This window comes from Molothrus aeneus, chromosome 6 (genome assembly GCF_037042795.1).
Source record: "Molothrus aeneus isolate 106 chromosome 6, BPBGC_Maene_1.0, whole genome shotgun sequence".
NCBI classification, from domain to species: domain Eukaryota; kingdom Metazoa; phylum Chordata; class Aves; order Passeriformes; family Icteridae; genus Molothrus; species Molothrus aeneus.
Genome location: NC_089651.1, coordinates 20,864,810 through 20,890,614, shown reverse-complemented (window position 1 = coordinate 20,890,614; position 25,805 = coordinate 20,864,810). Strand labels below are relative to the sequence as shown.

Below are 25,805 nucleotides of genomic sequence, written 5' to 3'. Positions count from 1 at the left end.
TTCCCTTTTTCATTAAAGAGAAAGAATAACTGTCTTTTATAACACATTATTTTCTCTGCTTTCCTTGGTAGACTCACATAGTTTCTCTGGTTTGCAGGTGTATGATAAATATACATTATTTTGTTATGACTGATCATTCTATAAGCATAGCATCAAAGGTAAATATTGTGGATACCTTTCCATTTTCAGCCAGAACTGAGTGCCTAGGCCCAGCATGTGGCAGCTAAGAGATCCAAATACTGCTGTAGTTATTTGGCTCCAAATCTCCATTAGAGCAAGGCTAGTTTTCAATCATAACTCAGTTTTGCCACTCATACTTTGCTCAGAGGACTGGCTCCTGGTTTCCAAAACATGTTGAGAATAACCTGATCAAACAAAACAAAATTCCAAAATCTGTCAAGTTGGGACTTATTGTAAAGCAGCTTTGTTAGCTGTTCTCAGTGTTCTGTAAAGATAACAAAAAACCCTTTTCCTATTAAAAAATATGGAATATTCAGAAAAACCTGCTCCTTTTTTTATACATAATAGACATAACATATCACTGTGTATTATGCTCCTTATAATTGCCCTGAAATGAGCCTGGTTGGAGGTAATAATTTCTTACTCAACTGTCCTTTAAAAATGATGGAGCATTTAAGTAAAGTTAGGCTAAACCATTTGTTCTTCCAAGGTAACTGGCCACTTATCTCACAATACCTATCCCAAGAGGTGGTAAGGGTTACCAAGGCAAGAAACGTACCAAGTTCTACTTGACTTCATTTGACTGCCTTAATATTTCTTCCCGTTCATTAGAAATGAATACAAATATTGTGATTGGGTTAGGGTTGTTTGGTTTTTTGTTTTAGTGGTTTTTTTGGGTTTTTTTTTGTTGGCTGGTTTGGTTTGGCTTTTTGTGGGATTTTTTGGGTGTGGGGGGGTTTTCTATGATGTGATTTTTAATTTCAAAGTTTTCTTTCATGGTATTATAAATAAGAGAATAAAAACTCTTAAGATCTCCTTGGAATTCAAACCAGATTAGTGTTTAGTGGGAACCAGCAATACTTCCATAGTATTCTTTGGGATTTTTTTCCAAACTTAGCTCAGTACATATAGTTTTTCAGGGATGCAAAGCTAAATTTTATTCCAAGTACTTTTTGTACATTCTTCTGTCTAGAGTTCCTCCATTCTGCAGGTTCTTATGATATACAAGGTATCAGTGGGGCATGAGACTGTAGTACCACAAATTATTTATGTTTTACTTTGTTATTACTTATTAGTTATTTTAGTCTTACTTTTTTCATATCTATTTACTTATTTGAAACTTATTTGTTTACTTTTTATATGTTTTATTTAGTGAACTTTTCTATTTTCTTACCCACACAGTCCCAGATATGCAGAACCCCTGTTATTCCATTCTTTTGTGTCTTCAGTCCATTCTGCCAATTGTTCAATTTCACCAGCGTTTAGGACTAATTTATTAGAGGATGTGAAATATATGAGTTTAAATCATGTTTTCAGACTATCAACCAAAAATGGGGTTTTTTCCTGGAGTTGAAGTGAGAAGGATGATAAGACCTGCGGAGAATTAAAAAAAAAAAATTCAAATTATGTCCTACATGAAGAAAAAAATGGGGAAAGATTTACTTTCTTTAAAAGAACTTGCTCTTGCACACCAAATACCATCAAGTCTGTTAAACAACTCTCTATATGAAGATTCTTCTATTGCATGTACCCCAACAAAGTGCAGTAGATTTTTCCTAATCCCCCAACTGCAGACTACAAGTCAAGTTAATCAAACTAAATAAAATGTTTTTGGTTTTTATTTTTTAATTTCTTTTATTGAGACCAAAAACTTTGGCATTTTATTGAATGACATGAAATTTCCATTTCTTAATAGTTGTAATAGTGACAATATTGAGAGGATTGAGATACAAAAATCTTTTATTTCAGACACTTGTTACAAGAGACTGAAAATAGATAAATTTGGTATTGAAAAAATAAAAAGCATTTCATAAGAGGCATAACTTCTTTAAAATAATTTAAGTATTAGCAGCTATTGGCAGAAAATATACTATTAGGATACTAGTAATTATCTTTGTATTTTTCTTCCTTTTCTCTTTGACATTTAAAAATGTCTGGAAAAAATTATTGGAAAAAATTGAATATTACTATAAACTTGATAGAAATTCATGACACGTCCCCTTTAGAAGATATAGAGCATTTCAACAAGCATGTACAGATACTCTTGTATTTGAAATTGTTTCCCAGCAAAGCCAAAACTGGTTTGAGGTTGTTTTTTTTTTTAACAAGGAGAGAGAAGCATTTATATTCTTTTGCCATCAAGAGCTTTTGAATACTACTTTCTAGACTTGTATTAACATTAAATCTTTTCTCTAAAATGCTTGCAGGCTTCTAGGCTTTTTGCTCTCTTTGGAAGAGCCTTAGTCTATTCTTTGTGAATGAACTTTGTATATGGATGCAGATGCTTGTGGTAAACAGTCATGATACTTAACATTTTCTCCAGCCCCAATCTTTCCTCACTCATTCATCTACTTTTTTATAAGGTCATTGACTTTTGTGATAGGTGACCTTATAAAAAACATGTGACTACAGAAAACTACATTTTAAGAGAGAGGAATGTTGAACACTGTGTCCAGATGTTCCTTAAAATAGGTTTTCAGATATAAAAAACCAAATGTGAAAACATTTGGGTAAACATAGTGATTATACAGATTGTTCCTTTAAAGCCAGAGGAAAAAGAAGGGAAATGAGGTCACATCTATTTTGATAGTGCTTTCAAAGGGAAGAGGAAGGGAGAAAGAAAATGAAAGAAAGAGGTGTTAAAATGTAGTGGTGCTCCAGAATGATTGACTAGAAGAAGTAATCTCAAAGACAAAAATGCAAATATAGATGATTTAGCCTTCTGTGTCATCAGTGCACAATTGTTTCGTGCTGTCTCATGCTTTGTCTACTCTATTTCCAAATGTTCCTGCCTTACAGAATTATGTCTCTATTGGATAGATTTTAGTCTCATGAAGTGTTTTGCTGCTCTTCAGCTTATTACCTTCATTTCATACTATTGTTGTTTTATTGGCATTTCACTCTTGCTGTATCATGCTAAATTTTCTTTCTCAAGATCTGTAACCTTCAGATATTCAGAAAATCATGTATTTTTATTTATTTGCTTGTTTGTGGTTTTTTTTGTTTTTGGTTTTTTTTTTTTTGTTGTTTGTTTTTAATTTAGTCGTGTTGGACTGGTCTATCCTTCTAAAATGAGCTTTTCTGGTTACTCTTTCATCTCCAAATATCCTGCTTATCATTATAATTTTGGCTGCAAGATTGCTTAGACTTAGGGTGACTTGGCACCCATGATTGCATCAGACTCGTGTAAAGTATAGGAAGGAGCAATGGACTAAGATAATGTGAGATATACTGGTAAAATTTCTTTGCCATCCAATAATGCTTTGGATCCAAAATTCCTTCCGGTATCAGCCATAGACATGATCAAGGCTGTGGTGATTGGCAGTATCTCCTCCTCAGAGGCCATCGTTCCTTGTCAGTGGAAAAGAGCTGGGGCAAAGGACAAGGTTTTGATTTCCCTCTGCCCTGAAGGCAAATTTGAGAGAAAATTTGTAGTTTTTTCTATCAGCTTTGAATCACTTTTCTGAAGATTTTCTTTACACTTAGGCTGCCTCTAATCCAGCATAGATGAGATTCAGTATATCTGTATTAACAATGCATATGTAGTTTAAAGTTGTAAAGTAATTCAAAATTCATAACCACTTTAATTTTTATTCATTTAAATACAAAATAATTTGAATAATAGTGTAATGAAACTTTAAAAATCTGTAGAAATCCATTTATGAGATGAGATATTTTATTGATTTTTCACTGATTACAATCATTCCACTTCTTAGAAAATGATTAAAATTACATAGTCCTTTTTCAGGGGAGTGGATTACCATACATTATTTAATATTCTATGTTGGATGTGTTGGTATGCAAGTAACCAAGTTTAAATACCTGCAAAGTCTGAATTTAAATAACAGTGATGATGCCTAACTTTGAATTCACTGGGACTTTAGTAACCCTGAAGTTCAGGCCGTACGGTTTCCATCACTGGATACTCAAAATCAGAACTTTAGTACCTTAGTTTATTTCTTTCATTTTTCAAAAAAAATCCCAAAGAGCTAAAACAACAACAAAAAAATCCATTTGGCTATAATTCAGCCCTTTAGACCCCCTAGACTTTCAGTAGAGCACCAAGATAAGATTAGAGATGTTTCATTTATTATATCACATTTTTACATGATTTAATGCATTCAGATGAAGAGTATTACTTGTGAGGTTAATAGACCCAAGCTGTAGTGTTTTGTTTGTTTTTTTTTTCTCATAGCAGCATTTGTAGTGAGATAGATACTTCCCAGAAATTAAGAAAAAAATTCAGTCTCTGCTGAAAAGAGACATTATGCATATATTATTGATTCAGTGAATGGCAAAAGAAAGGGAAAGCATTAATGTTTTTGCATTTCACAGGAAGAAATAAAGAAAAAATAGGTGAAGTCACAAAATTAGCAGTGTATTAAACAAGTGACCCAAGAATGTGTTATGTATGCATATTCAGAGTGTTGTGCTGCTATCCAGAGGGATCTTGAAAGGCTGGAGAAATGGGCTGATTCGAACCTCATGAAATTCAACACAGAGAGATGCAAAGTTTTGTACCTGAGGAGGAACCAACCCCTTGCACTAGTGCAGGGCCAGAGGCAAATGCATCTAGGGGCATGAGAATGGGTTTTGTATCAGATGATTTACAGAGGTCCCTTTCAACCTCAGCCATTCTGTGGTTCTATGGTATTCCAATACACTGCTCTGTGTAAGAACTATACTAATGAAATTACTGTTTCACTGTTTATGGAACTCTCAGTGACTGCTGTCATCAGGTCAGGCCTTTTGTAGCAGCTGATGACCTTCTGGAACAGCTGAAGCCAGTTGTACTGAAGAATTGCCAATCTAAAATTATTTGTGTTAGAAACTAATATAATTAATTGAAATTTATAAATTACTTCTTTTTTTATTATTTTAAATATTCTGTGTTTCAGAATAAGTTGCTGTTGGTATTATAAGGTTTAGTTTATGTAGGTATATGACATGTACAAAAAAACCCCTAGAAAAGTGTATTCTTTTATACTGAAAAATTGGCAATGAGTGTTCTATGAAGCACCATCACCAAGTGAAGTAGTAGGTGATAAGTTATATATGCATATATTAAAAAAAACCCAAGGGTGTTAATGATTCCATTAGTATTAAAGTTTATAATAATGCCTTTCCAGCAGACCAATTACCAGTAGATGAGAACAGCTGTCACAGATGCAATTGTACACATCACAAAGTTTTGTGTGAAAGAGTTTCTTATTATAGAAAAATTAAATGCTTGCTAGCAGATGACTTCTGTTCTGGAAAAATGAGTTTTTTCAAGTGTGAGGAGGAGGCTTGTCCCATCACCATATAACTTCTCTGGCTTTATTTCCCTTTGTCCTTATCTTGCTCTATATCACAGGATCAAGAAGTCCAAGACAATATTTTTTACACAAATTTGTTCTTTGTCTTCAATGGTCTTAAGATGATTACTGAGATCACTTACTGGATTTCTAGGCAGACTGTTGCCTTTATTATTATCACATTACTGTCCAGCAAGGACAAGATATTTTTGAATTCTCAAAAGCTACCTTTAGTCTGTGAGAGGGATTTTCTATTCCTGTTCTGCTATTTATCAAACTATTAGTTGTCCTCACACATAGCTTAGTTCTTATTGACTGTTTGGTAGTATTGGAGTGACATTTGAGTTTTTGTTTCTTTTTTTTAATTGAATGGTATGTTTCTTTATCATACAGACTTAGCTTTAGCTGATACATGGATCCCAGTGTGTCCTAATGTGAGTCACTGGAAATGCTTGTGTTTAATTTCTGTATCCGACTTCCTGTGATTGGATATACAGGTGGGAATACCACAGATGTCATTAATTTACTGAAACTTGGTTTTCAATTTTTGTATCATTTCAAGCTCCGTTGACTAGGTTGCCTCTTATACTAATTGTTGATTATATGGTGCGTGTGCTGAAAATGTATCTGAATTGTATGCAAATGTAAAGCATTAGTATAGATATTTGTATATAGATATTATATAGTATAAATATCAGAAAGATATGAAATTCAGAACTCTTATTTTCTGATTCCCAGTTGGTTGACCAGTCCACTGGAAGTTCTATAAGCCTGAAATTATATTTAAATACAGAGATTTCCTTTTTAAATGAAATTGGTTTTGATGCTGCAATTGCAGTAACTAATGTCTTGGTCTTATGGTAAGTATGATTTCCACTGCCTGATTTTAGAGACCATTGAGAGCTGCTAGGATTCTGAGTAAACAGTTTTATTAGGAATTTAATTCTGTTGAGTGCTGAGAATCTTCTCTTCCTCCTAAATGCTGCTGAGGGTTGCTAGGCACCTCAAAGGGTTAGTGAGTATCACAGCTTGCTTAGCACATGGTACTACATATGTCATTTGCAATCTCTGAGTAGAACAAACTTCTACTGCTGTCACTGTAGATTATTCTCTGTGCTTTTGGGGTTGTTTTGCTGTGCTTAAGATGTGAGTGTGTCCCTCATAAAATGGTAACATTCTGTGGATGGGGCCTGCTGGATCCAGCAAAAATAAATCACTGAAGACATGGGAACTGAAGAGATTTCAGATTTTTTTGTATAAAAGCAATAATAATTCTTCTGAAAAATTCATAGAAAACCTCTCCAGAACATCAAACCAGCCAATGACAAACACAGTGTGACAGTAATAATAAATCTTAATTTTCTTACAGTCGTTTTTAGGCCTTGTTCTTTAAGTATTGTTTGTTGTGACATGTGGGTTCCCACATACTCTGTGTAATGCCAGCTGTATACAGGATGCACACACCACAACACAAGCAGATCCCCAAAGCCTCAGGGTATTGAACTGCCCTTTTGTTTCATGTATCCTCTTGCAGAACGACTCACAGAATGACATGCTTTACTGCATGTCACCTTAGTGCTTTATTATTAGCCTTTGTAAAGGTCAGATGGGCCTGACTCAAATTCAAGAGGAAACAATGCTGTACAAAGTTTTCCCCTCACTGAAGGACCTGCATATTTTTCTGAGCTCTGCAACAGTATTTTTAATATCATGTCGAAAACAGAGAACCATTTTCAATTCCCATTGTGGTAATCAATGAGATGTAAAATTGCAGCAGTTCCATGCTGCCTAGAGCCTCTCCTGACAAACCTCGTTTGGTTTGTCAGAATGCATAAAGCACTCATAGGAGCGTAGCATTAGCTCTGTTTCTCTGTGATGTGAACAAGCACAGAAAGAAACCTGCTCTTAAGGAGACATTTTCATTTGCTTAAATAGCTCTGCCATGGCTGCAGTACAGCAAAATCTTCCTTTGCTATGCATATTTCTTAGGATGGTAATCAGAACCATTAGCTAGCTGTATGTGTGATTCAGAAAAGCAATAAACCCATGGGCTAGCTCAACAATTATTTAACTTCTGAGAAGTAATTCACAGATAGAAAGTCAGTCAAGGTAACAGTCCAGGTATGCTGTATATGCTGTACTTTATTAGCATATTTGTGATTACTCAGGAAGGTTATGTTTGTCACTGTGCTGCTGTCTGTGACCATCTGGAACTTAGTAAGATACAATGTAGAATTTGCATCCTTCTTTTACACAGACCAGAAAACTCTTTCACCTGAAGTAAAATAAATTTTTTAGGTACTAGCAACTCTAAGCCATTGAAAGAAGCAAGCAGTCAGGAATCCACTGAATTATGAGCATATAAATTCATTTGATAGTTCCTTAGAAACTCCTTTACAATATATATTTAGGAGGAAGAAATGTTCCATGCTGGATGTTTTGAAAACATGCAGTGTATGGTCCCAGATTTTTGCCTGTGGGTGTCATTATGGATGGAGTGATTGGGTAGCTTGTGGCATTAGCAATGGGTGAGAAGCTCCTTGTCTATGCCTCTGATGCTGATAACTGCAGTCATCCCTTATCAATTCCTTGGAGGTGTTTATAAAGTGCTCTGTTCTCATTCCCTCTGCTGCTGAAGCAACCATCAGTTTTGTATAATGACATTTCTCCTGACTACCTTAGCTGATAAGCAAAGAATTGAATGAATGTTTGTAAATTAGGTATTCTTTCTCTGCACTGATTTTTCTTTAAGCATAGAAATTAAGGGGGTTGCAAGTTTCCATCTCATTCTAGAACTGACTTTCAGAACTATATGCCAATTTTCTTTGTTTAATTTTGATTTTTCTTATGAATAAATATGAGTAAAAATGCAACAGCTAGCATTTCCAAGCTTTCACAAATTGTGTTAAATTTCTTGACAGGACCAACTACAACAAAGAAAGTTTAGTAATACATGCTTCAAGTATTCCATCTACTTTCTTAATTAGCAAATCAACAAAATATGAGTTTTCACCTCATGACTGTATTGCATGATTCAAATTGAAGAAAACACAGAGATAATAACATGTTAGCCCTGACAAGAGAGTAAATGAAGAACTGGACATGTTGGAATCACTGTCTCCATGTGGCTGTGTCAGGAGCTTGGGTGCTGAACTCATTGGTGATGAGATTTTGGCCACAGGCTAGGGGAAATCAGTGAAAGTGTGGAGAATGATCTGTAAAGAGGTCTGAAATTCTTCATGAGAGAATTTAATATTTCTCTAAACCACTAAACCCACCATCTTAGACAAAGATGTGTCAAAAATATGATGGTTTCTGAACTCCAATTTCTGAAGTCTGATAGCAGCATAATTTGCTGGGTTTGTGAGTTTTCTTAGGGATTTTTAGTTGCTTGGGTACAATATCAGCTTCTCAAGTTGAAAATTAGACTGATTATACTGAATCTCAGCCAAAGACTAAATTTTATTTCTAAAGAGTATTTGAAGAAATGGGGGAAATCACAGGAATTTGCTATCAAATTTCAAATTTATGGGGGTTTTATTTGTTAGGTTTTTTAGTTGTTTGTTTGTTTGTTTTTTGGGGTTTTTTTACTCAGTTTTGTAGCAAGACTGAGATACCTTCTTATTACTTTGATACCTGTTGAAATTTTTACAATATAGATTGCCATTTGAATCTGTGGATCAACATGTTTGAAAAGTTCCATAACTATTGTTTATGGATATGTTATTTTACTTTTTTTCTTTCCATCCCACTCAGGAGTTCAGTATAATTGTTGTGCATTTCCTTATGTTACTGAATGCAAGCATAAAACATGGTCTAGGTTTTATCTTATATTTTGTGTCCGAAACTTGGTCCCCTGGTCAATGTGTGCTGCTGCTTGACAAGTTAAGCAGTGGTGCAGCATAATTCCCTTTCCTGTGGAGAAATTGCCTCACAAGTTCCTGCATAGTCCAGCCCTGGACAAGTGCAGTCACATAAGGTGTGATTACTTTTTTTCCTTCCTTTTTTACTTTCCCTTATCTTGGATAAAAATGACCTTTCATACAAAATGTTATGAATGTTCAAGACAGAAATTCAAAAACTGATAAAGTTTGTAGCCTTAAATAATTTAGATAAAACTTGTAACAGTTTTTTTTGGGGGAAGCTAAACATTTGGTAGGTCTCAGTCAGGTGTTCTCTTCATCCTTCTTGAAATATGACTAGGCAAGAATACATGCAGGGGTTTTGTTTACTGTAGATTTAATTGAGCTGAAATCTCTTCAGCTCTGTTCAAAAGGTTTTCATGAGTGCCCTGTGAAGGAGAACAAACTTGTTTTCTAGGGTGTATTTCAAGATACTGATCAATATATTGTATCTAATATCCGTAGATAAGGGTCTTTGTAATACTCTGGTGAGCAGTGTCTAAGGTAGACTACAAAGGCCACAACTGATTTCCAGACCAGTTTTGGATTACTGATCTTGAAGGTACATTTTATATGATCTTGTTACTACAGTCATAATCCCAGTACTATCTTCCCACGTCCAGATTGCCACCTTGTGTGCTCCCTCTTTTCCTTTTGTCCCCAGAAATTTTACATGGCTAGCAAGCCCGATTCTTCTTCAGGGGCATGAAGTCTACCTTATTATGTTTGCAACAACCTGAAAAGAGGTTGTAGTGAGGTGGGAGTTTCTCTTCTCTCAGGTAACAAGTGGTAGGAAGAGAAGAAATGGCCTCAAGCTGTGTCAGGGGAGGTTTAGACTGGATATTAAGAAAAAATTCTTCACAGAAGGAGTTGTCAAGCATTGGATCAGACTACCCAGGGAAGTAGTTCCATCCCAGTCACCATACCTGGAAGTGTTCAAAAGACGTGGTTTTGGCAGCTGAGGCCATGGTTTTATGGTGAACATTGTGGTGTCACTCGTTGATGGTTAGGCTTGGTGACCATAGAGGTCTTTTCCAGCCTTAGTGCTGTGAAATAAACATTTTCTAGAAGAGCTTCAGTTCAAACTGAAGCAGGAATTGAACTGAGTATCCCTCATTCCTTGCAAGTAGTTTATCTACTAGATTATATGCAAAAGAAGAAAGTTTGCACTGCTGCTCTTTCAAATAACCAATCTTTTTTTCCCTAGAATGTGTGGATACTCTGCACTTTTAATTATATTTTAAAAAATATTATGGATTATTACACATTCATTGCACTGTATCTAAAAAATTAGACTAAATTTAAGTGTAGAATTAAAAAAATAAAAAAGGTGAAACGGTGATTTCACCATTCCTTATTTGCAATAAAAAGGTGATATTAATGCAGGTACAACTGTAATTCCCAGACCATTGAAATTAATACTTGAGATGATAAAATTCTGCTTGCAAATATTCTTAAAATGCTTAACCAGATAACCTGCTTGCAAAGTCAAAGTCTAAGTCTGCTCTGAGACTTTATAAGGCCTACAGGTTACTAATCTTACTTGATTCCAAATTTGCCATGTGAAAATGGGCACTGCATATTTTGGAGAGAAAAATGTACAAGCTGAGTTCATGTATCTTAATGGGGGTTCATAAGCTGGGCACCACTGCCTGTGGTTGTTTGTGCCATTTTCTATCAGATTTTTTCATTATGCTTGCGTGGATACTTCTTTTGCATGAATACGGTTTTGACAGTTTTGGAAAACTGGAGTATTGAGCTGGAACTGATGGTATTTTTCACATCTTGGTAATCAGTGTAACAGGAAGCAAATGTTCCTGGTAGAGATCTGGTGACTATTTTACTCTTCAGAAGGAAGAGAACTTGTTTTAAACTGAATGTAATTTCCTAAACACCTTCTCTTTAAAGGAAAAAAAATATTTTTATGTCCTTTTTATGTTTAAAGCCTCAGTTTTTTTTCCTGAAATGTTCAAATATTTTCTTGCCTGTTTCTAGCTGTTAAGGTTGGATCATCCCATCTGAACCATCAACATTGTGCTAGATGACCAGTGACACATAATCAATCTGTAATTTATAGGTTTTAATTGCTTTTAGCTGTATTTATTTTTGGAATTTTTTTTTAAATATTATTAGCAGAGAAATACATCACTATTTTATGAACAATTTGCAGATAAGAAAGCAACTGACATTTTTAACTGCTTTGCTTTGTACTACTAGACTACACTGTTGGAATAGCACTAAAAATATTTTGATCTTTAATGGCTCTACATCAATTGTTTGGTGGGGTTTTTTCAGTTTTCAATAACAATTTGGGGATTTTTCCCTGTTCTTTTGCAGGTAACAATGCATACCACCTTCCAGCAATGCAAGACTCAGCTATTTCTACTCAGTATGTTGCAGGGAATAATATTAGCTGTGCTTCAGTCCCTGTTTGTCAGTCTCCACCTTATGTTCACCTCAAGAGTAACAATGATATGTGACTATGCACATATACTGTAAATAAATCACCTTCGTCATTAGTATAAGATAAATCGTATTCTTCAAATCTTCTGAAAGAAGTTCTTCAGCTACAAAGCAGGCACCTTTCAACATCTTTCTTTTTCATAACTCAGGGAATAAGTTTTTTTCCCATGTGCAACACCAGCAAATGATGTCACTTTCTTTCACAACACCTTGAGGGTACAAAGGGCAGAAAATAGATTAAATAAGGGGATACGTCTTTTGCATTATTAATATAATTGAAATTTTCTTTATTTGGAAACTCTCTGATGTGGGAAATGAATTGTGATTAGGAAGTATCCACAAGAACTAGTGAATAGGAGCATCCTGTAATTCCTTTCATGTAACAGAATTAAAAAATTGCTTGGATCACAACAGATTTTAAGGGTTATTTAGTGCCAGCCGTTTGTGTTCCATGCTTTGTTTCTGAAACTGATTTACATAAATTCACTTCTAATTAATGATTGAAAACTCTACAAAATGGTATTAAGTTGGTAAAAGATTTGCAAAATTTTGATATAAGCAACATATACATCAGCAGAGGAATAGAAAATAGGAATAATTCACATAAATAATAACAATAACAATACTACTAACAATAGAGAATTTCAGTTTTCATTTTGAAAAGAAAAAAAAAGGGTTTAGCTGCTATTCCAAAATAGTGACTTGTGTCTTACTGTGATTAAAATAGGACTCTGGAACTCATAATTGCTTTCTGAATTTTTTTGTGGCTCTAGATCTGTTAACATGGTCACCTTCCTTTTTTTTGTAGAGATAAAGATCCTCACAGACTCCTTTGATGATATTACCCTCTGGTATAGCAAAATTCCTTATAATTATTGCTTAGCTGGAGCTACATCAGATATGCCATTAGGGAAGGTGAATATAAGTTTAAAATTATCAGTTCAGTAGAATTCAGTAGCACTTATCCTGTTGCTTTGTTGACAACATGGGTTGTTTTTCTACCTAGCATGAAGATTTTTTTTCTCTGTGGCCCAGTCTCTGTTTCATTTCAGCCATACTGAATTTAGCACTTGATGGAGTAGGCACTAATTTATTTTTTTTCTGTATTTAAAGTGCTAGAAAACACTATCAAATGTTCTTCGATCTCTTTTCTTTCTGTTTGTGAATTTCCTACTGTGTTATACAAACACAGCAGGGATGAAAGCTAAAACAAATGCATATTTGTGTCTACAGTACAAAAATGTGTATTTATAGATGAACAAACCAGGTCAAATCTTTCACAGTAAAAAATAAATTAAACAGCCATTTGTCAGATGAGTATCTGGAGACCATTATTAAGAGTCAATAGAACTGATCTTAAAAAGGGGGAAATATTGTCAGGGGAAAATATTTTTAATGGCATTTTGTGTTTGTAAGCACACACAGACACTCACATTAAAAAGACACCAGTTTTCACACTGTACTGCTGATCTGAAATGAATCACTCACAGCTTTGTATTAGTTAGGCTGAGCAAGACAAATAGTCGAGAAGATTGGTTTAACACATATTAACTCGTTTATTGATTAGACGTACAAAAACATTTCCAATCAATAGTGTATGAGTGAATATCTTTGCTGCAGTAGATCAGAGAGAAAATTATTTTAGAATTTAGAAGGTGCGCCTTATTTGAATTGGTTTTGGAGAGATAACCATGCAGAATTACCTAATCCTCATCTGCTTAACTCAAATGCAGAAATATTAAAATAATTAGCATACCAGACATACAACTATTCCTTGGTTTGCTTCCATCTGGCATTCTTGAAAGAAGAAAATGAGAAGCGCAGTATATATAGAAAGTACAGGTTTTATGCAAGAGAATAATTCTTACTCAGGGTTTAACTAAGATAAAATATCAAGAAAAAACATAATTATGACCTTGGCCATAAATAATCAGAGTTTTGGAGGTTTAGCAAATTCTAAAGTCTAAAATAGTTCTGCTCTTTTAAGCATGTTAAATAAAATAGGGCTCTGAAATGGCAGAATATGTCAAAAACTGAAGGGAATGAGAGCTAGTTAGAACACCTTTTTGAACCATTAAGGAAACAGCAGTAGCTTGTGTTACTGCACAGTGAGTCAGCACTCAGAGGTGAGATTTAGCTCTAAATTCTTCATATTTACTGCTAGTATAGAATTTGTATACACACACCTTTCTTTTAGGAGCTTTCTAGTATTTTTTCTTTGTATCCTGAGGTTAAAGTCTTATGTGGGCATAGCACACTATGATTTTCTGTTTTATTGGTTTTATTCTTGTTATTTAACATATGAGTAACCAGAGCTCACACACATTTCTACTAACAGCTTGCAAGTGATTCAAATTCATAAATAACAGAATTTAATGCTATTTCACACATCCTAGCCTACCCAAGACTTCACGAGCAGGCAGATAAGGCCTTGAATCTACAAGAAACCAGTGCTCTTCTGGAATGGCAAATCAGGGCCAGACGTAGTAACAGAGTATAAGAACCTCCTTTCTTTTGGCAGTTGAATGTTACCCTGCTAGTGATATTTATTAAAAATAGCAGGAACTGGGTAACTGTTCTTTCTCTTCTGCTTATTTGTGTTCTTTACTGTCATCATGGTAGCATATGTTACTATGTTTAGTCTTTCTTTAATAAATATTCTTTTTACTGCAGATTTTTTCATCCATTTGCAATCTATAAAAATATAGCTGTTTGGGAACAATCACTAAAGCCCAGTTATAACTTCAATGAGTTTTTCTTACTTATTGCCATAATGAATTGTCAGAAAATACTTAAATATTTTAGACCAAATTTTGATCAGTTATTGGCCTAAGTCTGAAGTAAAATCAGTGCACTTGAAATGAGGAGATGTTGGAATAATAATATTGATTGTTTTGAAAAGGTTTCTTGCAATTCTCGTTGGTGAGTTAGTTATTCAAGCAAAGATTATACTTTCATGTTGATCATAATTTTCTTGTTCTCTTTTTCCTATTAAAGCTTCATTTGCTCTGTAATTATCTTTTTCCACACCCTCCCTAGAATTTCATTTTTCTGTAGTCCATATCCAGAAACTGAAGGCATTTTGCATCTCTTTCTTGAGGAAGGGAGGGAGGAAGGAAGGAAGGGAGGGCGGGAGGATTGTATCTCTTTTTAGTGTTCTCTTCTTTTGGGAGCATAAGTGCATGGCAGGTGAGGTTTTCCAGTGTAAATGTAGTAGATTTAGTACCTAATTATAGTCTCTGAAATTTTGAATGGGGCTGCATGGAACTTATTTTTCCATATGACCTGAGAAAGTTCATTTTCTCTGGTTGAATTTCCTTTTCTAGCTGCTTTAGCATGGTTCAGTTTTATTCATTCTGTAGAAAACCCTATTATACATTTTCTTAAATAAAAATGCATGAAGAAGTTTTTTCTCTATTGTCTATTTACATGCCCTTGAACTTATTAAAAGCAGACTTCTCACAAAATAAGTGAGAAAACAGACGTGAGTCTGTGGTTCTGGTACCCTTCAGTAGGTTTATTTTCAGAGAGTTTGACTTAACATTTAAAAACATATGTAATTGTGATCATACTTTGTAAGGGGAGGAAACACCACATGCTCAAGTTTTGCTATAATAATCATGCTCTGTGAAAAATGAACATACGTATGGAAACTCATTTTCGATAAGCAACTACTTAGTTTTGGATTATATTTGGAATTTATTTGTATTACAATAACTCAGAGGAGTACAGATTGAGATATTTGCTGCTAACTACAAATTTACATTACTGTGTGGAATGACAGAGGGAATCAAACTTGAAAAATTGTTTATTGTTAGTCCATGAATAGAAAAAAGAAATTCTATATCTCTGTTTTCTTCTAGTAACTTTCTTCCTCCTGTTTATTGAATATTTTTCCTTATTTTAGTTTCTATGAGTATTTTCACTGTTTGTAAGTTGCTCTACAAAATGTCATTCTTTTAACCAGCAGGTAATTTTTGAATAATTCCTATCATTCGTGTTGTTACTTTTATTTTATTTAATTGGACACCGATATACCACCCAGCCAATATACCAATATTTTTATTGCCTGTTACAATATTGAGGAGATTTTTAAAAATATATTCTTTCCCTCCTGTTGAATTGGGAGTAAGTTTTTACCGATTCATAAGTATATGTAAACACCAAGATTTAAAATTGCTTCTATAATCCTACAATTTACAACAACCTAATCTTTATGTATGTAGCCCTGTTGGTAAGAAATTGAGTGGAAGTTAGAAGATCTGGTTTCAGATTTATGTTCTGTCACAGATCCTCTGCATTTCCTTTAAGGACAAAACATAGCTAAAGGTCAACTTAATCAGGAAAAAAAATAGAATCAAGTGATTAAGGTATATTGAGATATCTTAAGACATATTGATTTGTTGTGTTTCAGGCTTCAGTGTGATCCAGAAGTAAATGCAACCTCTTCTGTCGGAGCTCAGGGTTGGAAGTAGTGAGACACAAACCCTACATCCCCACCCTGTGACTGCAAACTACAAATACCTGGCATTTCTTTACCATATCATTTGAGAGAGCCTGTTAAGCTTTTCAGGGCACATATTTGACCATCCCTTCCTCTCTCTCTCTCTTGTTTTTTTTCCCCTTCTTTTCGATTGGAGGAGATTGCTGTGTTGATAAGGGCATAAAGTATTTGCAAAGTGCTGGTTGAATAGAACTAGCAAGAGAATATGCATATTCTTAATGTAGCATAGAGATATTTTCTGTGAAATCCCCAATTTTGCACTTATAATGAAGGAAAAAAAAACCCCAAACAACAGAAAAACCCCTGAGGAAATAGTCTTTTCCATGCAAAGCTGATGGCTGGCTCAGGGAAAGGCAGTCCATATCCTGTTTTAAACTACTTATTATAACAAGCAGTCCCATCCAAACCTTCCAGATTGTCCTGCTTTGAGTCACAGACACAGCAGATCTGCTTTAGTCTCCATTTCCCTCTAGAGCTTGGTAGATACTGGAACTGTTGGTGACCCAGAGCAGTAGCACAAACTGTCTTTATGTTAAGTAAGAGCTGCAGGCTGCATGAGCACAGTAACCTTACATAAGCACCTAGGATTCCAGGGTGAAAAAACTTATCAATGAATCAAACCAACAGGGAGGGCAAGAAATACCAGTGCCTGTTACATCAGTAGCTTTCTACAGAGACTAAGCTTTTGTCTAACAGAAACAGCTTTTTCCCAAGCAAAATCAAGGAGGCAGGTACCTCTGCAGCACTGAGGACTGTGTCCTTCACTGAGACACTGAGATGACATGTTTGGAATCCACTGTTAGAAGGAAGGAACAAACAGCTCTTTGTTTCTGCATCCTCCTTATAGACATTCTCATAAATAAATATATAAATGAAAACTCTCCAGAATTAGTATAGACTAAGAAAGCTCTGTGGAGGTTGCTAGGCAGCCAAGGCCAAAGGAATAGAAAGCAGGCAGGTCTTTGAAAAACAGAATCAGTTACTTATAGGTTATCTGAAGTCATGATTTTCTCAATTGTCTTTTGTCATAAACAAGAGATAGTAGAATTTATTTTTCTTTTGCAAATTAACAATTTTTTTAAAAGAGTAAAAAAAAAAAGCCTGTTTTATATCTCATACTGATCTGTGTTTTGAAGCTATGAATTTTTATGCATGATTATTGTTTATAATCTTTACTTACTACTGATACAGAAATTTGATGCAGTATATAGAGGCTATAAATTGAAAACTGTTTATCAAATTAATTGATTTTTAAACTTTTTTTCAATTTTAATTTTTGCTATGGTGTGCATATAAGACTCTAGAAGAAGAAAGTTTCCAATGCTGGAAGGAATGCCTTGCCCTCAAGAGGTGTACACAGACAAGTTTCACTGTCACTAATGACAGGAAAAGACCTGAATTCAACCACTTTGCCCTGTGTGGTGTATGATGAAGCTACTTATTACAGAAATACAGAAGCAACCACCCCCTTCCTATTACTGCTAAGTATGCAAAGATACAGGCATTTCCAACAGGCAAGGCAAGGTTGTCATCTCTAAGATTAGGTGATCACATTATTGACTAATTGCTGCCTTTGAAATCTCTGTTTGTATTTGTTCCTTAAAAGTCTTGAAATAACTGTGCTTTCAGCAGTTCTGCCACACCTACATATATTGAGGGGGCACTGTATTCCTCCAACTCCCCTCCCTTCTCAGATTGTGTGTGACAGCTCTAAATCATGGTTTAGTCTACCTGAGTTATTCTCTCTCAATATCATCAATTTATGTCTAGAGAAAATTTGACTACTGCATCACAGTTTCTCAATCTGTGTTTCTTCCACAGGGTGGATGCTGTGGGGGGGTCCAGGCAGCTCTGTGGAACAGTCTCCAATGGGCTAGTAGGATGAGAAGGTCCAGGGGTAGTTTGGGAAACGAGGAGAAACATCACCTCCCAAGACGGTAACCCTACTGAAAAGGTAATTCACGTTAGGATATTGTTAAGCAAGTCAGCTTTTCAGGCTCCATGGCTGTGTTGGAATGCATGGCAGCAAACTGGTAGAGAAGGGGAGCACAAATCTTTGTTGTTGTCTGACTTTTCATACAGCATCCCTTGAATATCTTTCCCGAGCTTCTTAAACTGTGCTGAGTTTCAATTCCCATCCTTGTGTGAGAGAGAATTTGGATGCTGTATCTTACATGTTTTGGATGCTGTTTTCTTGTTTTCCTGTGGACCTGTTAGAGAATACAAATCACGAATTTACAGTAACTTTCCAAGAAATTTATAGGAATTAAAATTCTTTATAGGAATTAAAATCCTGAAAATGCCAGCTTATAAGCCCTGTAAAAATTTAGCAGAGTAAAATGTTCTTTCACAGGGAAAGCTAATAGTTGAATTTTTAAAAGTACATAATCATGTCTTATTGGGTTCTTTCAATATCACCTTAGCTACTGTGCTTGTGGAGACTCTCTTCCTACCCTGAAGCTTTAACTATGGATGCTTTTGTTCCCAGCATTTCAGAAGTCCAAGACAATGTGCAAACTAAAAATGTGTCATCCCTCAGAATAACTGTAATACTTTCTCCGTCATATTGAAAGTTGAGCCATGAAGCATGAAAACATTTTCTGCAGTCCCAAAAACCCAGCTCTGTGGTGTATTTTTGAGCCCAGTTAACTTATCATATGTCCATGCTATACACACATTTCTTGGTTCTCAGCTAAAATTAAGTTTGCTGAACAAACAGCTTTTATTCACTTATCCTAAACCAATCATTTCCCATGGTATGTTTTGAAATATGTGACAGACTGCCTTGCTTCTTCCCTTTATTAATGTGCCTTAATGTATGCAGAGTGCAAGAAAAATAACAATGGAAAATCACACTGGTAGAAAATAAAATGGGATTTTTGATGCAAAAGTTTTGTAAGGATCTATTCCCACATCTCATGAGACACCGAAAAACCATAAAATATCATTTAATGGGGAAATATTTTTCTTTGCTCAGTATAGATGTTTTGGCTGGTTGAATACTAGGTTAGGCTTTCAAATGTGTCTGGGAAATACCTTCCTTTTGTTGCTGATGAGCTCCCTCCAACTCCTTGACATTCATTCATTAAAACAGTTGAGAGAATCTACTGCTACAATTCACAAAGTTGTCACAGAAGAAAAGTTTGATACAAGAAAGGGAGGCCTTGCCTCCTGCATTTATACATGTGGTGGTAGTTTTCAGCTTATGATCTACTTTTCAACAACCTAGCTTCTCCAGACCTAATTTGGTTTTCTATTATCTAGTCAAAATGAGTTTATGGGGCTTTTTTTAGTGAGGGCCCAGTAGTCTTCACAAAAAATGGCACCAATTTGTCTTTGATACTTTACTGTAAACAAAAGACAGGAATAGCTTGATTGTGGTTGGAGCTGGTCTGAGATCCAGAGGACCCAGTGTCAGTCCTTTACTGTGTTTCAGGCATCTTGGTTGCATTTTTCTACCTGCATTGTGGGCAAATTCTCATGGAACTTCTGTAATGTTCCTTTGCCGATGCTTTAGTGATAATCCTTTCTTGAATGGGAAAAAGCATCTTTGCCCAATAGTTAATAGGTGTCATTAAAAGAGCTTTAAACTAGATTTGAAGCAAGAAAGGGATAAAACCAGGTTTACCAGTGAAAAGCCTCGGGGTAGCATGCCGATGTTTGTGGGATGGTGTGCTAGCAGGTCCATCAGTCTGCTCAATGATGTGCTGAGCACATTTGAAATGCCTTTATACTAATATACACAGCATGAGCAGTGTAGTGGGGTTGACCCTGGCCAGATGCCCAGTACCCACCAAAGCTTCTCTGTCAATCCCCTCCATCCCTGGACAGGAGAGAGAAAATATAAAGAACATTTAATGGGTTGAGATAAGGACTGGGAGAGATCACTCCCCAAATACCATCATGGGCAAAACAGACTCAAACTGGGGATATTAATCGAACTTATTACTAAAAAAAATCAGAGCAGGATAATGAGAGGTAAAATAAATCTTAAAAACACACTCCTCCATCCCTCTCTCATTCCCAGCTCCACCTCCCCACATCCAGCAGTGCATGGAGACAGGGAATGAGGGTTCTGACCAGGTTATCCCAGGTTGTTTCTGCCACTGCTCATGGAGAGGAATCCTTCCCCCGATCCAGTGTGGGGTCCCTCCCAAGGGAGATGGTTCTCTATGAACTTCTCCACTAAGAGTCCATCCCACAGGCAACAGTTCTCCATAAACTTCTGCAACTTGAACCACAAGAGCAAGTGCAGGATTCTCCACTGGGGACAGTGTGGTTGTATGTACAAATCAGAGGAAGAGTCTGGAGAGCAGCCCTGCAGAATGAGATCTGGGGAACTGGGTCAGTGTCAAATTGAATATGCAGTGCCCTGGTAACCAAAGGAACCATCTGTGTCCTGGGGTGGATCAGTCACAGCATCATTGGTTGGTTGAGGGAGATTATTGTCCCACTCTACACTGCAGCCCCACCTCGAGTACTGAGTGCAGTTTTGGGGACCTCAAAAGAAGCACATTGACCTATTAGACTCTGTCCACAGGAACCCACATGGTGAAAGGTCCTAAGAGCAAGACTCATGAGAAACGTCTAAGGTTGCTTTGCTCAGCTTGGAGAAGAAAAGGCTGGGGTGACCCCATTGCAGTCTAGAACTTCCATGGGGGGGGCAGCAAAGAGGAAGGTGCTGATTTCTTCTCTCTAGTGGCCAGCAAAAAGACACAGGGAAATGGAATACAGCTGCACTAGGGGAACTTCAGATTGGAGGTTCTTCACCCAGTGGGTGGTTGGTCACTGGCACGGGCTTCTCCAGGGAAATGGTCATGGCCCTAAGCCTGAGAGAGTTCAAAGAGCAGCTGGATGATGCTGTTAGTCACATGATTTAGTTTTAGGTTGTCCTGTGGGAAACAGGGAGTTGGACTTGACGATCCTTTCAACTTCAGGTATTCTATGGTTCTATGAATCCAACAGTGCCATAGAGAATCATTTGTATTTCAGGCTTTACACTGGAAAAAGACATTACAACCCCTCAAGACATATAGGGAAAGAAATTGAAATTAGAGGGGATGACATTGTGATATCCTCATCTGCAACATATTAAGTGAAGTTTGAACTTCTCCACTCCTAAAACTTCCTGAGAAATAGGAAACCTAATGGATTGATGTTTCAGTCTCCGATTCCCTGCTTAAATTGTGTTTCATGTGAACTATTCTTGAAATGCCATTTGGACTGAAGGTAGGAGAAGATAAGAGTGCTGTTTTAATATAACTTGAGATCTTGATGTTAAAAGGTAATTTATATTTTCAGTAAGAGGCTTTCATCTTCATTGGACTCTAGTGATATTGATCTGATATCAGTACTAAGTATATATCCTTGAATTCTGACCAGATTCTGCTTCTGGTATGAATGACAAATGTTTCACATTGTCCTAGCAAATAGAACTCTTTCTGTACATTTCTTTGGCTGGTCATTTTACAAGTGGCTGCATTTTGCTGGTCTGTTTGATCAATATTTTCTTTTGGTACATTTTAAGATTAATGGGTCTGAATTTTCAGTCTTTGTGCCCCTTTGAGGGTATTTAGAGTAAAGCCATAGTAGTCAATGCAGGGTTTGATTTTGTTTCCTGTTTTGTAACAGCTGAGGAACCAGTTGTCTTCCATGATTTATGGAAAACTCCAAACCTTTCAAATTAAGTGAAGTGTATACAGCTTCAGAATTAATTATGTTCTTAAACATAATGTAAATCTCCATTTGAAAATGAGGCATGCTCTAGAGTTTGGAACAGAAGAAATGCGATATTCAAATCAAAACAGAACTTCTTTTCACCTAACAAATCCCATAGCCGTGTTTAGAACAAAGCTTGTCTCTTGAATGGCTGTGTGGGCAAACCTAGCTCTACACAGCTGGAGATTAATAAGACTACAGTCACAAAGCATGAGCATGGAAAACTGGCAGTACCCCTTGCTAGCAGGCAAGAAAGCACCAAGAGATCTCGAGGTTTTGTCTTAGAAGAAAGAACCCTTAGATGGAACCAAAGTCAATACCCCTTAAGAGTCAAATAGAGATGGGACAGCAGCAATTCCTTCAATATTTCAGAAAAGGGCTAAAGCCTGTGACATGGGAAGGATAGACCATTGGATGTCTGAAATTATCTGAGAAATCAAATATGAAAGGGATGAGCTACCAGACAGCCTTCACCTGCATTACTGAATGCCATTTAAATTACTCTCTCCACAGCTGATAACAATATTTAGAATAGTTTTCCTATGTTTCATATTGTTTTTGATTAAACTTACTGTGTGAAATTCTTCTTTGATTAGAAAATGGTTGAAAAGCTAGTCCCCTTAGTGTGTCAGATGCCAATGATTCAGTCTCCTCAAGTTACTTCTTTCTTTTCCTCATCTCTGTAGGGTTGGGCTCTGTTCATCTGCCTTTTTTTTCCTCTTATTTTTTCTCTTATTTTTTCTCTGTTATTATGTAACTTCTTTCCAGTTATGTTCCTCTTAGTTTGATAAATTATGATTTCCCCTTTCAGTTCTCAAGTTCTGTTGTGATAGGTAGCAGAAAACTGGTGATCTGATACTGAAGGAGAGCAGGTTGTGGTATTTACTCTTTGTAAAGCTGGATGTTCAGGTACTTTCCTCTGAATATTGTGATTCCTGTACTGCTCCAGAATTATGTCCTGCAATTTTTAACATTTCCTTTAACAGAAATTTTGCTTTGACTATAGTAGAATAAAACTGTGTGTGGAAGAGTTGATCTGAATACCAAATAGATTTTTTTCCCCCTTATTCCCTTGACATATTGGGGATTTGGAAAACATAAGTTGTTGATTTGGCAATATAAAATTGATAGATAACAAAATATCAGCTTCAAATTGCTTTAAACTTTTACTTGCAAAAGAGAACATATTTAAGCAGGATGAAGCGGAGGGAAAGAATTTACTCTCAAATGCATCAGGTTGATCACTTTTTATTGAGATGACATTTGCATCTGCTGTAGAAGGTGAGATCTCGGTGAGAAATTTTTAACATACCAGAAATCAGATGCATAACATATTTTGTTTATATCCAGTGTCTGATGTAATATTTATCATGAAGCTATTGAAATCTGAAAGATTGAAGAAGTGAAGATTGAACAGTTTGGATTAGGCAATGTGACTATTAACAAAGCAGATGAATACACCTTACATACACAAATTACCTGACTGCAGCTAGAACTTCCCAGGACATTTGAATCATCCCAAATAATCTACCCAAAGTAGCAGGGATGGAAGTTATTCTTGTGGAACCTCATAAAGTGAGGGAAAGGGAGAGAATTCATGTCTATTTGGCCTTTGAGCAAGTGCACATTGAAAGAAATGTGCATGAGGGATGTGAATGAAACATACTTGTAAGTTTAGAATAGAATGGTGGTGATTTATGGTGGGTTTTGGGGTTTATTTTTATCTTGTAATCCTCTGTTTCCTTGCTTTATATAAAGCAAATCTCAAATTTTGCTAGGTCTAACTTTTGTCTGTGTAAGCCTGTCTTATTTTCAGGAGCAAGATGCATCACAGTGAGACAGTAGGGCTGTCTGCAGAGCTAGAGGTGAAAGGTCAGAAGAATATGAGAGCAGTGGAAAAGGAGCTGCACCTCAAGATACCAGTGCTGAGAGTGCTTCCTGCTGCTCTGTTAAGCATTCTTATGGGAACTGTGAATGCCAAGTATCAGCCTTTGGGAAGGAATTCCCTCTGGCAGAACAGTTCTCTGTTCCTCCTGCTTAGAAGCAGATGGCAAAGAGGAAACCCACATCACCAGGCAGACCTGGGTATTCTGTGCCTCTGTAGGCTGAAGATTGCTTTAATCCAGTAAGTCATTGTTCATTTCAGTCACACAGATATTTGAACTGACTTAGAAAAACCTGAAAATTATTTAGAGGGTAATCCCTGCACTTTTTATATAAAGCAAATGAGCAATGCGAACAAGGCTGATTTTATGCCACATGGAACATAGCAGCTAACAGAACTAAACTGTGAATATATTTCTAATATATTACGGCATTGCTTTATATTGGCCAAGTTGATTATTATACTTTGTCATAATATTAATTCTAATCGTTTTCTAACATTGTTATGATATGGCAGTGCCTTTGATATTTTATGAAAAGAGCTGTTTGAGCCCAAAATAAAAGAGAGGTCTATATCATTCAGATGTTGCAACGAGGGAAGCAATATATTTAATCCTCTTGATTTACAGCTATTGACTTCTATTTCTTTTAAAACTTTTTTACTGGGATGAATACAAGCGTATTTGACTTCAGAGTCATTCACTCCTTTAGATACATGAAGTAACGCTGTACACAATGAGCCTCTGATGAATACAGAAAAATATGCTACATCAGAACAAAAATGACAGCACATGGGTTAATTTATTTAATAACCAAGCAACATAAACTTCTCTGAATACTGCATTCAAAAATGTGATTCTATAGCAAAATTTCACGTTTAGAAGCAGTATAGGTGAAAATGAGTAGCTAATTTATCTTTGCAACTTCTGTTTGATCATCACTTCAGTTTTGCAAAGACACAGAGATGCAGCATTAAGAAAGTTGCAGGGGGTAGAACATCTTCCCTATTGACTTTGATCTGGAAATCTGGGCTGTTTTCTCCACAGAAAGCTCCACTTTGAATTTATTATTGCATATATTTATAGTTCTTTGAGGATCTGAGATACTACAATTGAAAATTACCTTAAAATGTCTAAATAGAGAAAAGCTGTCTTAGTTATGGACATTGCATAGAGAGAGGTAAGGATGATCCTGTCACCAGTCCCATACACTGCCTTGAAAATAAAGTAGCACTTTTTATAACAAGGGATTAATAGCTAAACCAGAAAATATTGTTCAGTGGTTTAAGTATCCCTATTTAATTTTGCTAGGAATACGAAAGTTTTGGCAACACGCAGTCCAATATTTTTTGAGTTATAAGCAAGCAATCTTCTTATTTCTCCTGTCCTGATCTCTTCTAAGCATATAGTAAGCATTGCAACTAGGTGTTGAGTTCCAAAATAATGATAAATGTTGTCAAACATCCACTAGTGACAATTCTGGGAGTCACCATAATCCAATTCCTTTACTGCAGCTAACAGTTAAATTTAAAACTACCAGTATCAGGAAGAAGGGCTTTATAAGTAGAAATTGTCATTTGATACAGAATTGTTGATCATTTAAAAATGTAATTAAAAAAAAAAAAAAGGTGTCATGCTCCAAAAAGAAAAAAGTTAGAAATGAGGCTTGCACACTGAATTGGATTGATCTGTGCTAGCAATAGCAAATTCAAACTGCATATAAACTTTGTGCATCCTGGATGGTTGCAGAGTGAAATCAATGATCATTCTTGCTTGCATCAAATTTCTTATTTACCTGATTAGCAGCAAAAGAGTGGAAAATATGGGTTTAGGTATGTGTGTAAAGCAATGATACCAT

The 25,805-nt window shown here is 35.8% G+C and overlaps 1 protein-coding gene across 6 annotated transcripts in view; it reads left to right on the top strand.

Annotated features, from left to right (window-relative positions):
- Positions 1-25,805, top strand: part of LRRC4C (leucine rich repeat containing 4C) — a 483,508-nt gene that overhangs the window by 412,822 nt on the left and 44,881 nt on the right. For 4 of the 6 annotated variants that reach the window (XM_066551187.1, XM_066551190.1, XM_066551188.1 and 1 more), the window contains one exon: positions 18,168-18,300. The exons of the other annotated variants lie outside the window; for them this stretch is intronic. The gene's annotated coding sequence lies outside the window, so the exon portion shown is untranslated. The remainder of the gene's footprint in view (positions 1-18,167; positions 18,301-25,805) is intronic. 6 annotated transcript variants of the gene reach the window in all.